Here is a 12,121-nt window from a genome sequence, read left to right as displayed (position 1 = left end):
GGTGGCTGACTACACAATCGGAGTCCACTCACCCTTAGTCCAGTCTCCGAGCTCCTCATCGGGCTCAAGATTTTCTCTACTACAGAGAAGCTCCTCTATAGTAGGCAGATAAATCTTTACAACTATTAATTTATCTTAGAGCGTCACACACGTAACCTCCTCAAAATAAATAGCTACAACCTAGTTATAAGAACTATCTTGAAGCGTAACAACCTAGTCACCTTCTCAAGCACTTGCAAGATCTTGGGTAGACTTTTACTTCTTCTTTGCGGGTCTCAGATCTTAGATCTTAGGTCTTGGGTTTTTCCTTTCCTTACGGTGCAATGGTTACTACCTCCAGGTTAGTACGCCTAAGACTTGGGTCTGAGAACAAGGATCACCTCACTCCATTTCACCTCACTATAAAGAAACAATTACAATCTATAAACACACAAATATATTTGAAGATATATTTAATACGAACGCTATTATATGTTTAAAGTAGATTGGCATTCGCCACGTTAATATGCGTTAGAGTAATGCGTAAAATATTATAAACGTTGTCAGGATATGTCACACGAAGGACAAATCACTCAAAAAAATGCAAGACAAGTAAGTAAATATGAATGCACTTTAAAGTTCTATTCGGCCGAATATAAACAAGGAAAAGTCGAGTAGAACTAGTTAACTCCAACGGTAAAAACCAGTAACTATAATCTTGCTTCTAATGTCCTTTAAAGTATGAATTCTTATATGAGTTAAGTACTATGATATACAAGACTATAACTTGCTATAAGCACTTTGTCAATATATTTAAACAATCAAAATCCGACCAAGGCGACTGGCACTATTATTCGACCAAATATGTTAAACCGAATGATTTTCCATCTCATTTCTTTAAGTCCTTTTAAAAGATAAATTCGAAAGAGGGTCAAGAACTTAATTAACACAAGACTATAGCTAGCTAAGCACACTTGTTAAATGAATTAAACAAGTAAAGAAAATCGAGGCATTTTAAACAACCATATATACTAATTAGAATTTAACACTAAAATATAAATAATAATATAGTTAAATTAAAAATCTCACGTGCATCAGACACAATGTAGTATTTTATAAATAGATGAATAACAATATTATATAGTTGTCTAGATGATAACGATAAACTAAAAAAAAATTAAGATAAAAATGTTTTTTATACAAATAAGTAGACACAATTTATTACTCATTTGAATTATATAGCCGATAGGTCTTATTGGTCACTCGATAGTTATCACGAATAAATTGGGCTTTCTGGATTACTGAAAAATCTTTGTGTAACTTTTGTGGGCTCCCAAGTGTACTAACAAAAGATTTGATAAGATTACAACCCATTTTTCACTAATAACCGTCCATCGTAGTCTATCCGAACCCTAGAAGTTTCTATATAGTCCATCGAAGCCTACAGTGCTCTAGCAGTTTCTAGATCTTTCAAAACTCTTCGAAGTTTCTATATAGTCCATCAAATCCTACTATGCTCTAGCAGTTTCTAGATCTGTCAAAACTCTTCGAACTGCTCAATAAAAATTCAAATCCTCTATTCATTCCTCCTACAACTCATACAATCATCTCTAATTTTCTCCCCCCCTTTAAAGCTCTATCCATGTCTATCATTTTTGTGACTTTTCAACACTCTTCAAATTGCTTAAATAATAATTCAAATCATGCATTTCTTGATCCTACAATTAATACAATAAACTCTAAATTTTCCTCATTCTTTCTCAAAAAGTCTCTTTATGTTTACAAATTTTACATTATCAAGCATCATATAACTCTTGAAACATTATATACACTAAAAATTAGATCATTTTTACCATTTTCTGTTTATAATAAAGAACTCCAATACGGACCAAAAATGTTGTACCATCGAAGTGTTCACGCCGAGTTTGCTAATATTTTTTCAACATTTGCCTAATATCGTATGTTGTCTACAAAATATTAATCACCTAGACTTTTCCGGTTTGTATTGGTAAGTGATAACCTAACCAAATTATTAGAAAATAGATATGTATACTTATGCTCATGATAGTTGCTTGTATTTTGTTTGATTGGATTGAAATAAACTAGACATCATATTCGAAATTACTTTTAAAATCTAGTTATATAACATATCTATCGATCTTATATTTTTGGTTTGGGCTCAAGTTTGTTATGATTTTTCGTAGACCCACAATGGTTGTGACCTCATTGTTAATAGTTGTTTTTTTATCAAATTTTTAGGTATCTACTGAATTTGGCTAAGCTCTAAAATTATAACTCCGTAATTCGAGCCGGTTTTATTTTTTTCATTTAAAAAAAATATTTATTGATCGAAAGAAGATCTTGAAATTATTAACACTTATACCATGACACTGATTTGAAATCCGATTTGATACAAGTTTTCATTCCAAAATGTACATATTTAATATTATATATAACTTGACATGATCCGTAATTTGTTCTTTATTTTAATAGTTACCTAATTTTTTTTGTTATATTATAATTCACATACGTATGACTTTTGCTATATTTTCTTTCTAGTTTTGTACAATATTTTAGTTTTTTTAAATACTGCCGGGTACTCATCTTTCCAGAATCTCTCACTTTCTATATATTTCATTAAATTAATTTCACTGGTGTTATTTCTTTAATTGCCTTGGGGGAGGCATTTGGTTAATATAAATATATATCTTGTAATTTTTTAATGCTTAAAATCTCAATCGTTTTCCTTATAATGATCCTTATATTTTGAGTGTCTTTATCAATAAGATATCCATATATGAGCCTTGGGCTTATAGAAATTTTTTTGAGGAGGAGAATGTACGTATAATTCATTATTACGTGGTTTCCACTTCTCCAATTCCACTCCTTGCTGTTGTCGGCACTGAAATCAATGACGGGCATTTTAGGTACTTGGTTTCTCAAAATTATTTAGAGGTTTTTCGGCTCCACCCAAGACATCAATTTTCATACAAATTAGACTCATAGTGTGATTGAGTTGGCTCAAGTCATTGGTGGGAAAGGAAAACCTTACACCCACAAATTCAATTATTAACTCATTTTGTAAAGTGATAAAAGTATTATGAAACAAATACTTTTATTAGGTTACAACAGGAGTTCATACTTAGAACTTGTGGGTTAAAGGTTATCCTTTCTCACCAGCGACTGGAGCCACTCCATCATACTCCTCAAGGATGTCCAATTTGTCTGAATGTTAATGTCTTGAATTGATCGAAATTCTCTAAATAGTTTTCACAAATCATATACCTAAAGTGCCTATCGTTCGTTTTAGTGTCGGCAATGGCAAGCATGGACTTGCAGAAGTGGAAACCAGGTAATAATGGATTACACATATTCCTTTCTCCTTAGTGATTGTTCTCTCAGCCTAAGCCTCATATATATGTTTGTTACATTCAAAACACGAGGATTAATGTATAATATGTATTACTTAAACTTGTCTTCCTTCATAAAAGAAAATACTGAATTTCATAAAAAATATTAATTTTTAATTGCATTACATCCAAAATATCTGTAAAACTGCTCCTGAACTGCACCAAAAAATATACAAGTTGGACATAAATAGAAATGAAAAATAAATTTAAATGCAAATCAGGCATTAAAAAAATCAACAGATGTAGGAGCTTTGCTAAAAAATGAAATACTTTTTAGACTACGACATTGATTACATCTAAATGGATAATACTACCTAAAGGCGAACGTTGAGATCAATGAAACATTTAAAAAATATTACAAGATATTCATATTAACCAACTATCCGGCCTTCAGGTAATTAAATAAATTATGTCAGTGAAATTAATTAAATCGATTATATTTGATAGAAAATCAATGATCCCAGAATGATAAATGCCCGAAAATGTACATAAACTATAATTTTTCACTAGAACTAACAAAAAATATATTTGACTATCAGAATATAATATTTCTAAATAACTGTATCCTAAATAAGAGATCATATCAAGAAGAACCTTGATTGAACCATCAAATTCTATAGCTTCCTCAAAGTGCCAAACAACAAAAAAAAGAATTGGAAGTATAATTTGAGATAACAGATCTAAGATAATATTTCAGGGAAGTGAATTGCGCTAAAGCAGTTCCATTGAGTGACGGAAGATTTGTGCTTCTCCTTGTAATTCAAAATCAAATATTAAAAAAAACTAAAACATTATCTTTGCTCGCATTCAATTTATACACTTATTTTGTTATTTCATCTGTCTGTATGAGAAATTATTTCTAATTATGAAGAGACCCATGCCTTGCACGACTAGTTATTATTAAGGGAAGAGATTAATAATAAAAAGTCCGTATTAAATAATTTAATATAGTAAATAAAACCATTGATTAAATTTGCTGAAGAAGGAAAATGCTTATAAATATTCAAGAATAACATTCTATTTCATAATAGACATTCATCGTAACTTACTCCACCTAATATATTTTATAAGTACTTTTCTATTTTACAAGTAATTTTTTTGTATAGTTTAACCATGAAGTAGTCCTCAGCAAATGGAAACTTCATAGTTCGTATTCCCGATGAATGTTTATACTTAATTTCTTAATCTTTGAAACAAATCATGCTCCCTTATTTGTCGTGAATATGGCTGCTCTTTCAACGTCAGAGCCATTAATATCTTGTGCTTATTTCTGCATCGATTAAAATCTCGTACAGTTTACTTTTTTTATCAGTTTCACTTTATCTCCTTCAGTTAATAACATATTTTAAAAACATGTACGGTCTTGATGTTACTCATTTATCTGAAATATCCCTTCCTCCATATAATTCCATTCAACAGACTAAAAAAGTACAAAACATGAAAGTCGTAGGAAATTCCAAGACCTTTCCAGAATAGTAAGGCTCATTAAGAAATGAACAAGTGACTAATTCAGATTAGACATATTTGTGGAATGCTGTACAGAATCAGCCCCTGATTACAGTAGTATTTTGATGTTTAAGATATCAAAATCACAAAATTTAGCAGCGGGTTATAAACGCAAAATGCAGATATCAAAAAGAGCTTTCCAGAATAGTATTGCTCATAATATTTTAAAAAATTCAATTTATAATAAATTTGCGAAATTAGGCCGCACAAACAGAAATTTAAGCCACAGATTACACAAACAACAGATTTTGACATATTTACAAGCAGAATTTCAAAAAACACAAAGAAGGAAAAAGAAGATAATCAAATTATTTTTCCAACGAGAATAAAATCACAAATATCCGATGAAAAATGAACCAGATGCGAATTTAACAAGATTCAGAATATACAATATATATACACGAATTCAAATACGAAAAGAAAGAGTACAAAAAAGATATCCGTACCTCGAAAGCTTAACCAACGAATTCAAAACCCCCAATAAAAAGCAACCTAATTCCACAAACGTCAAATTGATAATCTCCAAAGAGATCTTGTTGTTCATCTCCATCTATCTCTCTCACTCATGAAAGTAACGCAAACCCTTATTTTTTAGCAAACCCTAACTCCTTTTTCTTTTTTTTGAACCCTCACACTTTTTTTATTAAATTAATCATCTTAAAAACAATATCCTAATCACAAAATAGAAATAAACTTACATAAAATTATTTTAATTATAAGTCACCAATATTATTGAATAATAGATAGCAAAGAATCAAATAAAAAATCATAAAAATATCGGGATGTTACATTCTTCCATCCTTACAGAAATTCGTCCTCGAAGTTTAACTGGCGCACCTCTTCCTAAAAAAGGCGGATACAGACATACAACAAAGGAAAACAAAGCGAATAACATTCTTGACTAACTATCTATTTTAAAGTCAACCCACACTCACAGGTCGATCCTAAAGGCAACTCTAATGCTATAAGACTATCTTACAACTACCCATAATTCATACATCGAACTTAAAGGCAAGTCTATAGAATCTTAAAACTCTAGCTATGATGCCAACTTTAACAGCCCAACTAATTAAGATTCCTCGAAATTATAATAAAATAACCAAACTTCCACTACAAAAAAATAAGGCTAAATTTGACCGACTAAATATGACTGCGGCTAAATTTGACTGCTGGCAGTCATATTTACAGTCAACCTTGGTTTATAGCTGGTCAAACTTAAATTTCACCGACAACAGTGAAATTTGAAGTCAACCATTTATTTGCAACTGGTCAAGACTTAATTTTGACTAACAGCAGTCAATTATAATTTCGGTCAAATTTAGTCGGTCATATTTATTTTTTAGGTTAAAAAAAAGAGAGGGAAAAATCTCGCCAAGGAAACAAAATTTGATGGGTGCAAATTTGACCGCATTCGGTCATATTTAGGTGCGGTCATATTTACCTTTTGGCGCTAAAATTCCCACCTAAGTTAAAAGAAATTATTGAAAAAAACAAATTTGACCGACGACGGTCATATTTATAAATGTGACTGCCGGTGGTCAATTTTATATTTAATTATTTTTGTTTATTTATTATAATAAGTATTAAATAATTTAATAAATTATAAAAAAATATTGAGGTACTCCAATAACATAAATGTTGAGAACTGGTTAAGTCGAGAATCAGGATCTGTCTAACAATCAGGATATAATCAATCGCCAGGATATGATTATCCGTTGAAAGCTTCATTATCATCCGTTGACAATCTATTCATATCTTGTAATTGATAGAGATTGATTGTAGCTGTGTAGTATATAAACACAGAATAGGTTTTCACAATGTGTGGTAAGTGTTGAACTCCAGTATTCGCAGAACCTAGCAGCTCTTAAGAATATTATTCTTGAGAGGGTTTTGTAACAGTTTATTAAAGATCAATATAAACTGTTATTTGATTCATCTGTTCTTAATTTACTTTCATAATATATCGATTTGTTTAGTATTTGTATCCAACCCCCTTAAACAATTACTTTACTAGGCAACAAGTGGTATCTGAGCGGTTAAATTAACTGTTAATTTGAAATGGTCAAGATGTCTGGAAGTGAGTATGAAAGCATGAAAATTTCCATCCTGAAGAAAGCTGAATACTCTACATGGAGATTAAAGATTTTGATGTTCCTGGAAGCCATTGATGATACATATGTTGATATTATCAAAACATGACCTCCATATCCTATGGAAACCGTGGCTATGGCCCCAGATGCTCCTGAACACTTTGTCAGGAAAGAAAAATCAAAGTGGTCAGATCCAGAAAAGGCTTCAATGCTTAAGGATGCAAAAGTCAGGAATATTATGCACAATTGTTTGGACAATGTGATGTCCAACAGAGTGATTGCCTGCAAGACTGCAAAAGAGACATGGGATGCCTTGGAGACATAGTGCCAAGGTACTATGGCAATAAAGAAGAATAGAAGAGTTGTTCTTGTGCAAGAATAATCAGGCATCAATATGATCTTGATATACTGACTTTGGATGAAGTGTATGGGATGCTGAAAACTCATGACTTGGAGATCCAGCAAAGGAAGAATAAAAAGGGTCAGAAGATGAAGGCTGTGGCTCTGAATGCTGAGACCCATAAAGGCAAGGAAAAGATGAGTGAGAGGTTAAGAAGAAGGAACATATTGGAAGAGTCAGATACTGATGACTCATCAGATCCTGACACAGACACTGATGAGGATTCTGAGATCGACCTGGATGATCCTCAAGTTGTAGAAATGACTACAATGTTGGTTAAAAGCTTTAGAATGATGAGGTTTGCAAACCCACAAAGAAGAGGTGGTTTCAACAGAAAGTTCTCTGGAGATGGCAAAGGCAAAGCCCATACAACCAGTATTCTTGAGTTAAAGGTAAATTCTACCATGCTTTTGCACTCTCACGAATGCGGTTTACTGTTTGTCTGCCTAAATCATCTATCAGATTAATGACTTTTTTTTGTCTATCCTGATTTATCAGAAGTGTTGTCTAACTAATTTGTGCATTGTTATCTTTGGGGTATCCTGTAGTCAGGGACATACTGGTAAAGGAGGACACTTAACAAAAAGTGGACCAAACACTTGCGTCTGAAGTCGAGGAGAATGTGAAGAGTTTCTAGTGTTACTATTTTATTAAGTTTATCTTTTTTTTCTAATGTTTAGTAAACAACCTGAACTATTTTGTTTTGTTATAATAATTGTTGTTGTCGTAGTTTTAGACATGTGATTGTTTGAATGTTTGAGTTGGTTTGGATGTAATACATTTTGTGGTATGTAATGCTATTTTGGGATTGTTCGATTTCGAATAGCAGAATTTGATGTAGTATTGCTTTTTACGTATAAAAAACATGTTAATGGTATATGTGTTCAATTTACAAATAAATCCTGTCAAATTAATATATGCAAATCATTATAAAAATGGGGCCCACCTGTGGGCCCCAATATGAGCCCCACAAATGGACCCCATTTTTTTTGCAAATTCAAAGTGCAAAGGTAACATACATAGTGTGATACTATAGACATACATTGATGTTACCTTTGATGTCTATTGTAACACAAAAGTCCATGATACACCAGGGCAAAGGAAATGTTACCTTAGGGGCCAAAGTTATCTCGAAAAAAAAACTTAAATTTTATGTTACCTTAGGTCTTTTGGGTGGCTATGGTAACATTTTTTTGGCATGTGGTAACATTTTTTGGGTGTTGCTGTAGACCATCTATGGTGTAGTGTACCTTAATTTTGATTATTAAATAAATAAATAAATAATATATATCCACTAAACTACTAAATTATTAAATTACTACACACATAGTCTACTTATCCTACTAAACTACAATCACAACTTATCCTATTATTCAAAAAAATAAAAAAATTGTGTTATATATTCGCTAAACTACTAAATTGTTAAATTACTAGATATAGTATATTTATCCTACTAAACTACGAGCACATGTTGTCCTATTTTTTTATAAATTTATTATTATATATTTATATAAATAATTTTAAAATTATAATATAACGTGATAAATAAAAAATTTAATTATTAACGGAAACCGTAGGAGATTTAAACTATATACTTAAAAATGACCCGTCCTTTCCCCTGCTTATTTCACCAAATATTTCCCCTCTTTACACCAAAATTATTTCCCTCTTAAACCAAAAAATCTAATCTCCCCTTCCCCCCTTTCCTCTCACACTCACAGTCCCACTCTTTCACTCGTGTCTTTCTATGCTCTCCCGTTCCTCTAACTAATTTAATTTGGATTTTAGGGTTTCAATTGAACCCCAAATTGAAGAACATCTTCAATTAATCAAACTGCAGCATTGAGAAACCCTAGTTTAATCATACGGTTACTGTTTGTATCTTTCGATTTGAAGCCAAAAAATGAAGCCAAAAACTCAATCAAATGAAGCCAAAAACTAAATCAAATGAAGCCTCACTCAGCATCAGCAATACCTCTGGTAATAGTTTTACTCACATGGGTTCTGTATAATATTGGGTATTTCTTTGTTATCTAATCGATTTTAGTTGTATAATCAACTATTTTGGGTATTTGGGTGAGTGGATTTTGTTGTCTTATCGATTTCAGTTGTATATTCTCTTTTTCGATATTTTGTTTGTTCTATTGATAATTGTTTTGTTCAATTGGTGATTATTGTTGTGCTGGATAGTTGTATAGCTTGATATTTGGGTTAAATCTGTAATGTTTTACTGACTTATGAATGAGATGAACTTGACTGCTTGAGCACCATTTTGAGATGTTCTTTTTCAACCAAGACCCAAGTAACCATACGTTCCTTGTCAAATTCTTTGACAGCCCTGATGCCATTTTCCGCTTCTTACAGTAAGAAGACCTGAAGTTTTAGTCTGTAGACATTGTCTTCGTATCTTGGAACAAAATTTAGATGCAATAGTATACTAACCTTTTCATATATATGCCAACAATGCAAGGAATCTGTCACTTACACTAAGAGTAATGTATAGTGTAATATACATTGTTAGGAATATGTGTATTAGTTTGATGATAAGTTAAACAAAACACCTAAGTAGAAATCTAGTGTTTGTAACCTCAACGGATAAGACCATTTTGGTTATCCTTTGAAGGAGTAGCTTTACTTAGAAATAAGTTTAGTATTGTAGCACATTTCATTCTCCGTATTTAAGTTATAATTCTTAGATGTTGTGGGAAATTATCAGTCATGTTGACTACTTGTGGATATGCAAATAGGAGGGCTAATTGTAAATATTTCATGCCTTATAATTTTGTATAAGTGAAGTAGTATCAACTGATATTAAAGGCCTTCAACGGATGAGAAACAAAGCTTCAACGGATGTCTCTAAAGCTTCAACGGATAACATCCATCAACGGATGAGTGCTTCAACGGATAAAGCTTCAACTGCTAATGCATCAACGGATAAAGCTTCAACGGATAAAGCTTCAACGGATAAAGCATCAACGGATGAAAGCTTCAACGGATGCTTAGTTCAATAGCAGTTGATAGTGACAATTCATAAGCTGACAGAGGCACATGGGTTGACAGAGACAAACTGGAATGTGGCAGCCTCTAGGAGGAATCAAGAAAATGCAGCATTTCCATTCTGGTACAAACAAGGAAGTATTCAAAGATTCATAACTAAACCTAAATTGCATTGGATAGAGAAATGAAGAATAAACATATGAAGAATCTTTTAATTGTATTTTACAGTTTTGTCTTCACTTGTAAGCTTGGTGATATATAAACCAAGTAGCAGCTAGTAATTAGATTGTGAATTTTCCAGAGCTGTTTAGAAAAATCCAGAGAGAAAATTATCTAGTTTGTACTAGGACGCAGCTGTGATTTAATTCTTTGAATCACAGATTTTCTGAAATAACACATCTCTGGTGGAACAACAAATCCACCAGAAAAGTTTTTAAGTCTGTTGTGTTCTTTACATTTGTGTTTGAATATATATCTGTTTGCATTAGCTGAAAGCAATTCACACACACTTGCTCATCAAAACACATAGCCTAGAAACTGCTCAAAACTTGAAAAAGTTTTGAGATTTACATTCAACCCCCCTTCTGTAAATCTTATTGTTAGTTCACTGTGAATAACAATTGGTATTAGAGCAAGATCTTAACATATAAAGAGTTTAAAGATCTATTCTGCTAACATCATGAGTAAGAAGGATATTGGTGTAAAGATTCCAATCCTGCAAAGAGATAACTATCATCACTGGAAAGTGAAGATGCATTTACATCTTCTCTCTCAAGATGAAAGCTACATCAACTGCATTGAAAATGGTCCTCACATCCCTCACAAGGTGGCCACAGCTGCTACTGCAACAGTTGCTGTTGGACAGTCTATTCCCAAGCCAAAAGCAGAATGGACTGTTGAAGATATTAAAGAGGTTCACAAGGACAAGAAAGCCATGAACATTCTGTTTAATGGCCTAGATCAAGATATGTTTGACAATGTCATTAACAGCCAAACTGCTAAGGAAATTTGGGATACTGTGCAACTTATCTGTGAAGGTACTCAGCAAGTTAGAGAAAACAAAATGCAGCTTCTCATTCAACAGTATGAATATTTTCATTTTGAAGAAGGAGAATCATTGAATGATACCTTGAACAGATTTCAGAAACTGTTGAATGGATTGAAGCCGTATGACAGAGTGTACCAAGTCAAAAACTCCAATTTAAAATTTCTGAGGTCTCTACCAAAGAAATGGAAGCCTATGACTGTTTCTCTAAGAAATTCTCAAGATTATAAGGACTTCACACTTGAAAGATTATATGGAATTTTGAAGACATATGAACTTGAGATGGAGCAAGATGAGCTGTTGGAAAAGGGAAAGAAAAAAGGAGGATCAGTTGCACTTGTAGCTGACAATGAGAAGATTGAAGCCAGGAATGAGAAAAAGACAATGCCAAGTCTCAAAATTGGCACAAGCAAATCAGAATCAAGCAAGGGAAATGAGCAAGTAGCTGAGGATGAAGACAATTCCAGTCAAGATGACTCTGATAATGTTGATGAACATCTGGCCTTTCTGTCTAGGAGGTTTGCAAAGATGAAATTCAGGAAAAATACAAAATTCACTAAGCCAAACAAAAACATGGTGGACAAATCTAAGTTCAAATGTTATAACTGTGGCATTAGTGGACACTTTGCAAATGAGTGCAGGAAGCCAACCTCTGATAAGAAGAAATTTGAGCAAGTAGATTACAAAAAGAAGT

Source organism: Apium graveolens, chromosome 6 (assembly GCF_009905375.1).
Source record: "Apium graveolens cultivar Ventura chromosome 6, ASM990537v1, whole genome shotgun sequence".
Lineage (NCBI taxonomy): Eukaryota > Viridiplantae > Streptophyta > Magnoliopsida > Apiales > Apiaceae > Apium > Apium graveolens.
The sequence above is the reverse complement of the archived record's forward strand: the minus strand, read 5'-3'. Positions refer to the sequence as shown.